This window comes from Oncorhynchus clarkii, chromosome 4 (assembly GCF_045791955.1).
Source record: "Oncorhynchus clarkii lewisi isolate Uvic-CL-2024 chromosome 4, UVic_Ocla_1.0, whole genome shotgun sequence".
Classification (NCBI taxonomy): domain Eukaryota; kingdom Metazoa; phylum Chordata; class Actinopteri; order Salmoniformes; family Salmonidae; genus Oncorhynchus; species Oncorhynchus clarkii.
In genome coordinates, this window is record NC_092150.1 from 81,244,180 (window position 1) to 81,259,205 (window position 15,026).

The 15,026-nt window shown below is 41.1% G+C and overlaps 1 protein-coding gene across 1 annotated transcript in view; it reads right to left on the reverse strand.

Annotated features, from left to right (window-relative positions):
• LOC139407863 (leucine-rich repeat and fibronectin type-III domain-containing protein 2-like) overlaps positions 1-15,026 on the reverse strand; it is a 183,353-nt gene that overhangs the window by 103,298 nt on the left and 65,029 nt on the right. Inside the window, exons 2-3 of the mRNA XM_071151733.1 lie at positions 12,022-12,137; positions 2,716-2,816 (exon numbers count right to left, since the gene is read on the reverse strand). The gene's annotated coding sequence lies outside the window, so the exon portion shown is untranslated. The remainder of the gene's footprint in view (positions 1-2,715; positions 2,817-12,021; positions 12,138-15,026) is intronic.

The following is a 15,026-nucleotide window of genomic DNA, read 5'->3' on the forward strand; positions in this document are numbered from 1 at the left end:
ATTTCATTGTTTGAAATTGTCCTCAAATGATAGAGAATGGAGAAAAATGGTCTATATTCCCTGGCTGTGACGAGGGAAAGGATCCAGCACAATTACGTCCATGTAATAAATCATTTCTGTTTGTCAAGAGAGTCATTCGTATTTGTACCCTCAGATGTAATACCCATTAACCTTGTGCTAGTGCCTCATTCAGCTGGCTCCTCTAGCAGCTAATAACATAATGTTGTCCTCCTACTCTCTTAGATACGATAGCCTGTACTGTCAGACTCCCACATCTAGTACCCACACACACACACACACATGCACGCGCACGAAGGCACACGCACAAAGGCACGCAGGCAAGCGCACGCACACATGTTTGTTTTACTATCCTTTTGGGGACCAAACAATTAATTCCCATTCAAAATCCTATTTTCCCTAACCCTAACCTTAAACCCTAACCCCTAAGCCTAAAATGTCCCTTTTCCTTGTTTTAATATCCTTGTGAGGACTTCTGGTCCCCCACAAGGATAGTAAAATCAAAAACACACATTCACAAACACACAACATTATGTTCTCTTAGAAAAGAGAGGAATGAGTATCCTCAGACAAACAAACTGTTGTCAAATCTATTCTTATTGGATTATGCAAGGCTTTATCTCAGTCATTGTTGTGTAGGAGTTATTGCATCATTATAATAAGAGTACAATCCTAACCCTGCACTTTTCTTTCTGTGAAAATTGATTTTCTTTGTCTGAGGAAATAGCCCAAAACGCTGTAGAAGCAAATAGATATTATGTACATTGTATGATTTTAGAGTTTTACACTAATCCCAGTTTCCCTCTAAAAATACTGTACAATGAGATCTTCTGTCTTATAAAATGACAGTCTTTCGAAGCAATCCATTTTATTTTAAAGGGACAGAGAAGGTTTTATTGCATTGAGTTGCAGATTGCTTTAACAGCCATGCGATTAAATGTCCTGCAGGAGAGGAGTTAGTGTGCTTTACTTTCTCAGTCCCTTCTCCTCAAAGAGACAGAGAAACCACCGAAGCAGAGTGTATCAATCTTAGAACTGCCCATGAAATTCGACGGGATTCCTCCGCTCAAATCCTGGCGGATGTAGTTTCACGGACAGGGCGGGATTCTAACATCATACATCTCCTTTCTCCTCTCTTCTCTGTCCAACTCTGATTAAGATGGCATATCACCTTTTATCGGCTACAAGACAGGTGTAATAAAACATGGATCCTCCCCTACTGCATGGTCCACTGTATTGTTTTTACCCCACATTGTTGATTGATTTATTTGGTCTACATGGAAAACACAGGACACAGCTGGGCACAGTCAGGCTATAGCAGATTCAAAATGGCTGCCGTCAGTTTTGCTTCTACATACTGCCCATATTTTACCTCTGAGTATCAGCTGTAACAATTTCCCAATTCACAAACAGCGATCTTATCCTCCACTCCCGCCAGAGGAAGCCTTACTGAGGCTCATAAGGCAAGGCTACCCGTGGTGGCCGTGTCAGAGAGGTACCTCCTTCTCACACCATGGACCTGGGCAGCTGGAGCTGTGTTCACCACAGAAGCCAGGAAACAGCCCATATCAAGAACAGAGAAAAAGTCTTGCTCCTGAAACGATACAGCAAAGGAGTGTAGTTTACTGTAACATATCAAGCAATAAGTCCCCAGTGTAGCGGTAGTAGACTATTCATTTACTTCGATGTTGAAAGCAGCAATGATTGGTCAACTTCGATTCAGCAGCACCCAGTTTAGGGTAAAGAGACAAGGGCTTGAAATTCCCCCTGCTGTTTTTCTATTCACTTGAAGAGATAATTGTGCAGAATTGAAAATGTTTTAATATACATTTTTCTGTGAATGTCACGGCCGTCGTAAGAAGTGGACCAAAGTGCAGCGTGGTGAACGTACATTTTCCTTTTATTTGATAAATGTCGCCAACAAAACAACAAACGAAGAAACAACCGTGATGCTTACAGGGCTAAGTGCCACTAACAAAGATAACTACCTTTGGCTGTAGCTGGGTAGCAAGACAAAAGGCATGTTTAAATCTTAAACATATTTCCGCGCACAACACAACACAGACTCAAACTTAACTTATATCCAAACACCGGAATTGACCTGACCTCCAACCAAACTTTTTCGAGGTCTGTGCTCAATAACAAAAAGTATCTTAAAATTCTTGATTTTCAGCTTCATGCATTTAATGGCAGGCCGTCCTGACCTTGGTCAGCTCCTGCACCCCCAGGGGGTTATAGATTTGATTTGATGTGGTCAGGGTCAAAATCCACCGTAATCCTTGAGAAAGAATGCCTGCTGACTTTCAATAACCAGGAGACTGCAGGAGCTGGAGCCTTTACTCCCCCTTGTCTTAAGGGCATCCAGGGGTTAGTCTGAGAGAAATCATAAACCCTAGGGAACCTGCATGCTTCTACAGTATGTGTCCAATACTCCTCAACACTCCTCACTCAGCCACGCCAACAGAAACAACAATCATCAGTCCAGCCTCGTACCATCTCATTCCACCCAAACACTTACTTTCCCAATACTTTCTTCTTCAGAAGCGAAAGCCTTTAAATGATTTCTCAACCTTTGTTTTTCCTCTAGAGAACTTTGTTTTCGTACCAGTAAGGTTAAGGCCCGCAGGGATTGGCTCTGCTGTAGGTGTGTGAGGTAAGTGGATTCCAAACACCTGTGCTCTGCTCGGTGCTACTTACCTGTATTGTGTGGTTTCACTGCCATAGGTTCGCTCACAGGGTGCCACCCATCAATCACAGCCTGCACGTCTCTGACCACCACACCAGAGGGAATGGTTAACCTGGAGAACACACAGGACACACACACACATTTTGATCAGTTTACACATGGCAACACACTCCAATCAGCTCTAACACAGACATTCTATGTACACTTTGTAAATAGCTACAGGAATTCTGAGAATCTGGTGGATATGGAATTACTGTACATGCAGTGGTCAAATAAGTCCCTTGTACAGTACGGTTAGGATTTATTGCATAACGAGTTCCGGCTTCCAATAATACAGCTCTAGCCCTGCAGCGTACACACTGTTTGGGGAATGCATAAGAGCCATCCATCTATGTAACACCACTGCGATAGACATCCTCAACGTAAGTCCTCATCATCTAATGTTTTGTATTCGATGGCTTTTAGATTGTCAGAGCAGCAGTACTAGAAACTCAGATTCCTCTTATAACCAAGTGGAATCTCAATATGAATATGACGAATGCCCTGCAAAGGGAATATTGTTTTCAGCCGTATCCATAGGACAGTCATACGGGATGCAGGTGAGGGCATCCGAGTGTCAAAGAGAGATATAATAAATATGACTAATGCATACTGAGTATGGTGATGTAAGACAGGAAATAGCTGTCTTATTGATTATAATAAGTGAAGAGGTACAAAACAATAAAACCAAAGAACTACATTTACGTCATGTAGCAAACACTCTTATCCAGAGCGAATTACAGTGGTGAGTGTATACATTTTTTGTACTGGTCCCCCGTGGGAATCAAACCCACCAACCTGGCGTTGCAAGCACCATGCTCTACCAACTGAGCTACACTACATAAAGTGTCCATTAATCTTACTGCGTTTAGACCAAAGAATGGGATGCGTGAGATAACGAGGTGCAGGAGTTCCAGTCTTTGGGTTCTCGTCACTGGATATGGGTGTATCAGGATTGGGCGAAGGCAGTGCTTAAACTGCTTTGTGTCGAGTGCTTCCCGTGTGTGCCCACACAGATCAGAACTCTCAATTTCTAACGAGTATAGACCAAGAAGTTAATCACGCAGCTGACCAAATTATGCAAGATTTTACTTCTGGGCTAACCAAGATTAGCTATCCATAACAAAAGTAATTTGCTACACTAGCTCCAACAGACACAGAAAACACAGACACCTCACTGACAGACTGACTGGGTTAGCTTGACAGACAACTGACTGGGTTAGCTTGACAGACAGACTGACTGGGTTAGCTTGACAGACAACTGACTGGGTTAGCTTGACAGACAACTGACTGGGTTAGCTTGACAGACAACTGACTGGGTTAGCTTGACAGACAGACTGACTGGGTTAGCTTGACAGACAACTGACTGGGTTAGCTTGACAGACAACTGACTGGGTTAGCTTGACAGACAACTGACTGGGTTAGCGTGACAGACAGACTGACTGGGTTAGCGTGACAGACAGACTGACTTGGTTAGCGTGACAGACAGACTGACTGGGTTAGATTGACAGACAACTGACTGGGTTAGCTTGACAGACAGACTGACTGGGTTAGCTTGACAGACAGACTGACTGGGTTAGCTTGACAGACAACTGACTGGGTTAGCTTGACAGACAACTGACTGGGTTAGCTTGACAGACAACTGACTGGGTTAGCTTGACACTGACTGGGTTAGCGTGACAGACAGACTGACTGGGTTAGCTTGACAGACAGACTGACTGGGTTAGCGTGACAGACAGACTGACTGGGTTAGCTTGACAGACAACTGACTGGGTTAGCTTGACACTGACTGGGTTAGCTTGACAAATAAGTGTGAAAACATGGGAGGACATTGTAGAAGTGTAGGACTTTCAACTGCATTTAAGATAATTCACTCTGACAGAATATTATTGCAATAAGATATTTCCTATAATTACAACCTAGTGCACCTGCCACACTCATTAGCTCTGTGATACGGGTGAAGAATTCAGCTGCATTTATGTAAATTGAGAGCTTGATGAAGTTATAATGAATTGGATAGCACTGGATTATAAGACTTTATGGAGTAGAGACATTGTATCGTCTTTAATTGTGTACCTCCCTATTCTTGCAAAACGTTAAGTTCAAAAGATACATGAGTGATAAGCAAAGAGAGACGTGTTTCCGCTTTTGACGAATCACTTTGCAAAAAACTCTAAAATGTCAAGCACTCAAAACCAAGAAAATTTGAGGGAGTAAATGTTTGCTTTAAAAAATTACATTGATCTTTCAAATCAACTTTAGGCCTAACCTTTTTCCATATTGATCTCTATTTATCTAACACTTGACTGTTCCATAAACTGCAACAAAGAGCAGTATGTACGGAGGCTTTCGATTCATTCACCCCCTAAAACCCTCCACTGCTCATCAACACACTCATCTATTTGGATTTTATCTGAATAAATATGCAGAACATTCCTTGAACACAGTTTGTTTTCAACTAATGACACAAGCCAATGACCGCGTTCCTCTGTAGCCCATCTTGAAAGGAGGATTCTGCTTTCCCATTAGTGACTAATGTGCCATAATATTGACTACTTTTGCGATGGGCCATCATGCAAAACAAAAAAAGTGCAAAGCAGAATCTTAAGCACATGGAGGGAACCTGATGTGAGTTTCTGCCTCCTAGCAGCCACATCTGGTAGGTATTTCTCACTTCATCCAGAGCCAAATGCTTGACTTACACATGTTGAGATCTAAATGATCTTGAACCTATTCCATGGCGAGAGATGGAGATAGATAGAGAGAACTTTGTTAGTAATTAGTCAAGTGGCGAAATAGAATTTGCTGCCAAGTGAATTAGACCACGTCTACTGTGCTGCATCTCATTCTTTAAAAAATGACCAGAAACTAGAACTTTGCTTCAGAATGCTTTGCTACAACATAGATTGATTTAGAAATCACTGATAACGTGTAATATCCACAGGTATCACTTTGATACAGGTGTAGGATCTTAATTTGACCAGTTTTGACCAGTTTCTCACAGCATGAAAAATAAATGTGAATTATTATGTGGATAATAATTAACCCCCTACATGTGAAATGGAATTAGCATAACAAAACAAATCTACATAAAAATCCATCAGTTTAAGCTAGAGATATGTTTTTTTTCTCCAATGGATGCAGTGAAAGATGACAGAGCTATAGCGGAGTTTGTCAGACAATGAGACATTCACGAAAATTGCTCTTCTCACAAAATCGTCAGTACCGTCCTAACAGTTTGGCTTACAAACTGTTTTGCTTCAGACTCATCTGAAGGTCCTCTGGGACCAGTTCAAAACAATTTACTGTATATACGTCCATACCAGTCAAAAGCACCTACTCATTCAAGGGTTTTTCTTTATATTTACTATTTTCTACATTATAGAATAATAGTGAATACATCAAAACTATGATCAAAACTAAATAACACAAATGGAATCATGTAGTAACCAAAAAACTGTTTCACAAATAAAAATATATTTTATATTTGAGATTCTTCAAAAGTAACCACCCTTTGCCTTGATGACAGCTTTGCTAGCTAGGTAAACAATGAACCATAATCCCAACCCATGACGTTACTACCCTGCATGAATCTACAGGTGGCTAACCAACCAGGTTCAATGTTAGCTAGCTAACATTAGGCTATAGCTAGCCAAGTAAATGGCTCTTTCTGTCAAAATTAGAAACGTGTAATATCTGAAAATGCAGCTAGCTAGACCATCTTACCTGTATACATGGATGGACGCATCTCCTGTTGGATAACATGGTTGCCCTTAGATTGAAGATGTAATCCGGAGACAGGTGGGTTCTCCATTTCCTTAGCTATCATACTCAAAATCCACTGATTTAAAAACTCGTTCCTCCAAAAGGGGAGAGCAACACTTGTGCAGTTTTAATACACAATACGTTTTTTTCTGTTTAGTACACTACTGCACTCACTCTGTTTAGTACACTACTGCACTCACTCTGTTTAGTACACTACTGTACTCACTCTGTTTACTACACTACTGTACTCACTCTGTTTACTACACTACTGTACTCACTCTGTTTACTACACTACTGTACTCACTCTGTTTACTTCACTACTGTACTCACTCTGTTTAGTACACTACTGTACTCACTCTGTTTAGTACACTACTGTACTCACTCTGTTTAGCATACTACTGTACTCACTCTGTTTAGCACACTACTGTACTCACTCTGTTTAGTACACTACTGTACTCACTCTGTTTAGTACACTACTGTACTCACTCTGTTTAGTACACTACTGTACTCACTCTGTTTAGTACACTACTGTACTCACTCTGTTTAGCACACTACTGTCCTCACTCTGTTTAGCACACTACTGTACTCACTCTGTTTAGTACACTACTATGTTAAATGTGCCTTTAAACAGCTTGGACAATTCCAGAAAATGATGTCATTCGATTATGACTTTCGAAGCTTCTGATACGCTAATTGACATCATTTGAGTCAATTGGAGGTGTACCTGTGGATGTATTTCAAGCACTACCTTCAAACTCTGTGCCTCTTTGCTTGACATCATGGGAAAATGTAAAGAAATCAGCTAAGACCTCAGAAAAAAAATGGTAGACCTCCACAAATCTGGTTCAGCCTTGAGAGCAATTTCCAAATGCCTGAAGGTGCCACTTTCATCTATACAAACAATAGTACGCAAGTATAAACACCATGGGACCACACAGCCATCATTTGCTCAGGAAGGAGATGTGTTCCGTCTCCTAGAGATGAACGTACTTTGGTGCGAAAAGTGCAAATCAATCTCAGAACAACAGTAAAGGACAGTGTGAAGATGCTGGAGGACACAGGTACAACAGTATCTATATCCACAGTAAAATGAGTCCTATATCGATATAAACCTGAAAGGACGCTCAGCAAGGAAAAAGCCATTGCTCCAAAACCGCCATAAAAAAACCCAGACTACGGTTTGCAACAGCACATGGGTAGAAAGGTTGTACTTTTTGGAGAAATGTCCTCTCGTCTGATGAAACAAAAATAAAACTATTTGGCCATAATGACCATCATTATGTTTGGAGGAAAAAGGGGGAGGCTTGTAAGACGAAGAACAACATCCCAACCGTGAAGCAGGGGGGTGGCAGCATCATGTTGTGGGGGTGCTTTGCTGCAGGAGGAACTGGTGCACTTCACAAAATGGCATCATGAGGAAGGGAAATTGTGTGGATATATTGAAGCAACATCTCAAGACATCAGTCAGGAAGTTAAAGCTTTGTCGCAAATGGGTCTTCCAAATGGACAATGACCCAAAGCATATTTCCAAAGTTGTGGCAAAATGGCTTAATGACAACAAAGTCAAGGTATTGGAGTGGCCATCAAAAAGCACAGACCTCAATCCACATGAACATTTGTGGGCATAACTGAAAAAGCGTGTGCGAGCAAGGAGGCCTATAAAACCTGACTCAGTTACACCAGCTCTGTCAGGAGGAATGGGGCAAAATTCACCCAACCAATTGTGGAAAGCTTGTGGAAGGCTACACGAAACGTTTGACCCAAGTTAAACAATTTAAAGGCAATGCTACCAAATATTAATTGAGTGTAAACTTATGACCCACTGGGAATGTGATGAAAGAAATAAAAGCTGAAATAAATCATTCTCTCTATTGTTATTCTGACATTTCACAGTCCTAAATTAAAGTGGTGATCCTAACTGACCTACGATAGGGAATGTTTACTAGGATTAAATGTCAGGAATTGTGAAAAACTGAGTTTAAATGTATTTGGCTAAGGTGTGTGTAAACTGTAGATATTCCATTAGAAATCAGCTGTTTCAAGCTACAATAGTCATTTACAACATTAGCAATGTCTACACTATATTTATGATCAATTTGATGTTATTTTAATGGACAAAAAATGTCATTTTCTTTCAAGAACAAGGGCATTTCTAAGTGACCCCAAACTTTTGAACGGTAGTATACATGTAAAACAACAGTCACTTCAGAACAAACTTCCTTTCGATTTTTTGGGTCTATCTGTTGTTCCATGTAGGTAATCTGTTATTCAATGCTAATATGTGCTAATAGCCAAATAAAATATTTAATCAAATCATTAGTCAATATATTTTTTTTTATACTTCAAGGGGTGTTAAAATTCCAAATCAAATAGCTAAATGATCCTTGGTGACCTTCTTATGCAATTCCATATAACTTAGTAGAACCCCCTATACCCCGGCTTAGACAGGGCTTAGCCTGGACATTTTTGTAGGGGTTTGCATTTCTTGCTGCACAGGACACTTCTCTGTGACAATAGAGTGGCCAAATTAAGATAGCACACCTGTAGGGAATATATCATATTCAATGCCCAGCCTTTAATAAAAAATGCTGATCAGGAGTGTGTGGGTTTCAAAAGCCACCAATTGGTTTGGAACAAACCCCACCGGTTCCCTGAATCAATGACTGCTGTTTAACCTAATAAGCACAGATAAAGTAACAAATGGTGTTTACGAGACCAATAAATAAAGTGAATAAATATTGGACCTCTATTGACGAGGTTTCAAGCTTGAATGTCTGCTGCTGCAGTTCCCCAAAGAAGCAGCTCCGGATCGTAAATTCAACATTAGTATTGTATTCCCTGGCCTCCATCTGAACGCTGTTGAGGACAACAAGACAATTCAGTCCGAAGTGCATATCCTTGAAGTTACAGCTAGCACTGACAAATAGGTTAATCCAATGTTTAGCATTCTTCTCAGCTTTGATGTCGAAAGTAGTTTGACAAATCTCCAGAGTCACTATTTCCTAGACAAAAAAGCAACAACCAATCCCTTAGTTTGTGATGTTTTTCCACAAGACACAGAGTAGAGAGTGTATTCTATTGCTGACATTTTGGGGCCAGTTTATGAGCCAGTTTATGACTGTCCAAGATTACTAAGAGGACAGACTACTCCTTATAGTGTATACAATAATAATAATATAATATAATACAATATATATACTCCTACACATGTAGACTTTTAGAGAACAAAGTGGGCCTGGTGCCCAACACTGAAATATTAACCTTCAATAAAAGGCAATCCCTGGTGATTTGCTGTCCGCCAACTGGATTATACATAGCTTCCTGGAAAGCCATCTCCAGGCGCGAGCAGCATTACGAGGCTGCATTAAAAAGGAGATTCCTCTTGGCGGACACACAGAGGTCTGGATTCTGCCTCTCCTCTGACACTATTTATATCTGCTGCCTGTGATCCCAGTGGTCAGACAGCCTAATGAGATGGAAGCTATTCTAAAGGGACAGAAGATTGGATAGAGGTGTATGTGTTTGCGTGAGTGCGTGTGTGAATGCGTGCACACAGTGCCTTCAGAAAGTATTGACAGCGCTTTACTTTTTACACATTTTGTTGTTACAGCCTGAATTTAAAATAGATTCATTGAGATGTTGTGTCACTGGCCTAAACACAATACCCCATAATGTTGAATTGGAATTATGTTTAAATGTTTTCAAATGAATTAAAAATAAAAATCTGAAATGTCATGAGTCAATAATAAGTATTCAACCCCTTTGTTAAGGCAAGCCTAAATAAAGGAGTAAATATTTGCTTAACAAGTCACATAATAAGTTGCATGGTGTAACGGGTGCGTGTTGGTGGCAGGGAAGTCAGGCGCAGGAGAACTTGGTAAAAACGGAGTTGTTTAATAAATGCTGATAAAACTCCAAAAACCAAAATGTACAAAATAACAAAAGTGGTTACAAAACCCATCACACACCAACATAATACATGCACATTACATACAAGCATACAATCTCCGACAAGGACATGAGGGGAAACAGAGGGTTAAATACACAACATGTAATTGATGGGATTGCAACCAGGTATGAAGGAAGACAAGAAAAAACCAATGGAAAATGAAAAATGGATCAGTGATGGCTAGAAGGTCGGTGACGTCGACCGCGGAACACCACCCAAACAAGGAGAGGGACCGACTTCGGCGGAAGTCGTGACACATGGACTCACTCTGTGTGCAATAATAGTGTTTAACATACTTTTTTAATGACTACCTTACCTCTGTACCCCACACATATAGTACAATTATCTGTAAGGTCCCTCAGTTGAGCAGTACATTTCAAACACAGATTTAACAACAAAGACCAGGGAGGTTTTACCACTCCTCACATAGAAGGGACCCTATTGGTAGATGGGTAAAAAAAACAGACATTGAATAACCCTTTGAGCATGGTGAAGTTATTAATTACACTTTGGATGGTGTATCAATACACCCAGTCACTACAAATGTGTTCTACCTAACTCAGTTGCCGGAGAGGAGGGAAACCACTCAGGGATTTCACCATGAGGCCAATGGTGATATTGAAAACAGTTTTATTTAATGACCGTGATGGGAGAAAACTGAGGATGGATCAACAACATTGTAATTACTCCACAATACTAACCTAATTGACAATGTGAAAAGAAGGAAGCATGTACAGAATACACATATTCCAAAATATGCATCCTGTTTGAAACAAGTCACTAAAGTGACACTGCACAAAATGTGGCAAAGCAATTCACTTTTTGTCCTGAATACAAAATGTTATGTTTGGGGAAAATCCAATACAACACATTACTGAGTACCACTCTCCATATTTTCAAGCGTAGTGGTGGCTGCATCATGTTATGGGTATGCTTGTAATTGTTAAGGGTCTTTTTCAGGATAAAAAAAGACATGCAATGGAGCTAAGCACAGGCAAAATCCTAGAGGAAAACCTGGTTCAGTCTGCTTTCCACCAGACACTGGGAGATTAATTAAATCTAAAACACAAGGCCAAATATACATTGGAGTTGCTTACCAAGACAACATTGAATGTTTTGAGTAGCCTAGTTACAGTTTTGACTTAAATCGACCTGAAAATATAAAATATACGCCCAATTTTTCAGTTTTTGATTTGTTAAAAAAGTTTGAAATATCCAATAAATGTCGTTCCACTTCATGATTGTGTCCACTTGTTGTTGATTCTTCACAAAAAAATACAGTTTTATATCTTTATGTTTGAAGCCTGAAATGTGGCAAAAGGTCGCAAAGTTCAAGGGGGCCGAATACTTTCGCAAGGCACTGTAGATGACTGAGAAAATGTTGCTTTAATCAATGAGTTCTGCCTGTAACGCAACAACATGTGGAATATGTCAAGGGGTATGAATACATTCTTTAGGCACTGTGTGTGTGAGAGATGGGTTGTAGAGTGTGTGTGTATGTGGTGATAGAGGATGTGTGTCTGTGTGTCCCAGTGAGAGATGGGATATAGGATGTAAGACTCACAGAGATCTGGTCGGGGATAATTAAGTGGAGGAGTCCACTTAGGTCAGGCTTCCATTATCTTTACAATTTAGCAAAGGCCTTGGTCCTGAGCTCATTGTGACCATCTCAACACCCTCCTGTAGGGAAGAGAAAGAAGAAAAACACAATTTAAACATGAACCCCATCTCAGCACATTCCCCCCAGATGAGACCTTGATTTCGCTATGAGCAATGAAGACTTCATGACATTCCATTGATTGTAAAAGTAGTTATGTGAGTTGCTTTCTCAGTGAAAGGACCTCAGGGTTGACTGTTTTGCCCTAGAGCAAGCCTCCAGGTGTCATTCTGATATGAGTGTACAAGCCACAAGGTGTCAGTCTGATATGAGTGTACAAGCCTCCAGGTGTTATTCTGATATGAGTGTACAAGCCACCAGGTGTCATTCCGATATGAGTGTACAAGCCACCAGGTGTCATTCTGATATGAGTGTACAAGCCACCAGGTGTCATTCTGATATGAGTGTACAAGCCTCCAGGTGTCATTCTGATATGAGTGTACAAGCCACCAGGTGTCATTCTGATATGAGTGTACAAGCCACCAGGTGTCATTCTGAAAGGAGTGTACAAGCCACCAGGTGTTAGTCTGATAGGAGTGTACAAGCCTCCAGGTGTCATTCTGAAGGGAGTGTACAAGCCACCAGGTGTCATTCTGAAGGGAGTGTAAACAGTAAGCTATAACAAGTAGGTGAGCTAACCTGAGTAGACCAGGACTGACAAACTCATGATCCTAATGTATACATGAATACCTATCTGACTTGTTTGGGATGAGAACCTGCCTTTGCTCAAGGACACAACGCTACCTCTCCTGTCCTGTCACGTCCCGTATAGAAGGAGCTCCAAGTGCTGTGATTGGATCACATCTTACAAAACACCCTGTTAGCGAGCGTTAGCGTTAGCACAAGGCAGCGTCATCCGTCAGAGAACCAGACAGGCTGTGATTCACGGCACAGCTGCGAAAACAACAACAACGACTGCAAACTAAACCTGAACTCAGGGAGAGGATTTATTCGCAAGCGAAAAGCCAGGTCTGACAAGGAAAGGACCTTTTCCCAGAATCCTATCACTCTCTCTGTAGTACCAAACCACTTACTTTATATTAGTTGGCACAGACACATGCATACACACACACACGATAACATAAGCACTATATATACACATGGATTTAGTACTGTAGATATGTGGTAGTGGTGGAGTAGGGACCTGAGGGCACATAGTGTGTTGTGAAATCTCTGAATGTATTGTAATGTTTTTTTAAATTGTATAAACTGACTTAATTTTGCAGGATCCCAGGAAGCTTTGGAAGCAGCTAATGGGGATCCATAATAAATACAAAATAAATACAAAATACAAAAATACTGCCCTCTGCCTACCGCAAATCAATGATCAATTATGGGAATTCAGCTCCAGTTGCACAATGGTGAACTAGTCTGATGGACCTTAAAGGATCTCATGATGCACAGTTTTATGACATAGTAGAGCATGGTGAAATGTTTGGTTCCATTATTTCCATTCTCATATCCAATTACATAATCATACATGAATTAAGGTGAAACTGAGAAGCTCGCACGTACTCATAATACACTTTCACAACAGCCATGTAACATAACATCCTGCAAATGGGATGTAAAGCTGCAATCCATAGCGGTGAAACTGCCACGTTCGTTACACTGAACAAAAATATAAACCAAACATGCAAAAATGTCAACGATTTTACTGAGTTACAGTTCATATAAGGACACCATTCATTAGGCCCTAACCTATGGATTTCACATGACTGGGAATCACAGATACCTGAATAAAAGGTAGGGGCGTGGATCAGAAAAGCAGCCAGTATCTGGTGTGAGCACCATTTGCCTCATGCAGCGCGACACATCTCCTTCACATATAGTTGATAAGGCTGTTGATTGTGGCCTGTGGAATGTTGTCCCACTCCTCTTCAATGGCTGTGTGAAGTTGCTGGATATTGACAGGAACTGGAACACACTGTCTTACACGTCAATCCTGAGCATCCCAAACTTGCTCAATAGGTGGGTCTCGTGAAGAGGGCACGACAAAGCCTATTCCCCCTCATGAAACTGAAAAGATTTGGCATGGGTCCTGACATCCTCAAAAATTTCTACAGCTGCAACATTGGTTGCATCACTGCCTGGTACGGCAATTGCTCAGCCTCCGACCGCAAGGCACTTCAGAGGGTAGTGTGTACGGCCCAGTACATCACTGGGGCCAAGCTTCCTGCCATCCAGGATGTCGACACCAGGCGGTGTCAGAAGAAGGCCCTAAAAATTGTCAAAGACCACAGCCACCCCAGTCATAGACTGTTCTCTCCACTACCGCATGGAAAGCGGTACCAGAGTGCCAAGTCTAGGACAAAAAGGCTTCTCAACAGTTTTTACCCCCAAGCCATAAGACTCCTGAACAGGTAATCAAATGGCTACCCAGACTATTTGCATTGTGTTCCCCCCCAACCCCTCTTTTACACTGCTGCTACTCTCTGTTTGTCATATATGCAGTCACTTGAACTACACATTCATGTACATACTACCTCAATTGGCCCGAACAACCAGTGCCCCCACACATTGGCTAACCGGGCTATCTTCATTGTGTCCCGTCACCCACCACCCGCCAACCCCTCTTTACGCTACTGCTACTATCTGTTTATCATATATGCATAGTCACTTTAACCATATCTACATGTACATACTACCTCAATCAGCCTGACTAACCGATGCCAGTATATAGCCTAGCTACTGTATGTAGCCTCTCTACTGTATGTAGCCTCTCTACTGTGTGTAGCCTCTCTACTGTATGTAGCCTCTCTACTGTATGTAGCCTCTCTACTGTATGTAGCCTCTCTACTGTTATTTTCAGTCTTTTTTACTGTTGTTTTATTTCTTTACTTACCTTTGTTCACCTAATACCTTTTTTTGCACTATTGGTTAGAGCCTGTAAGTAAGCATTTCACTGTAAG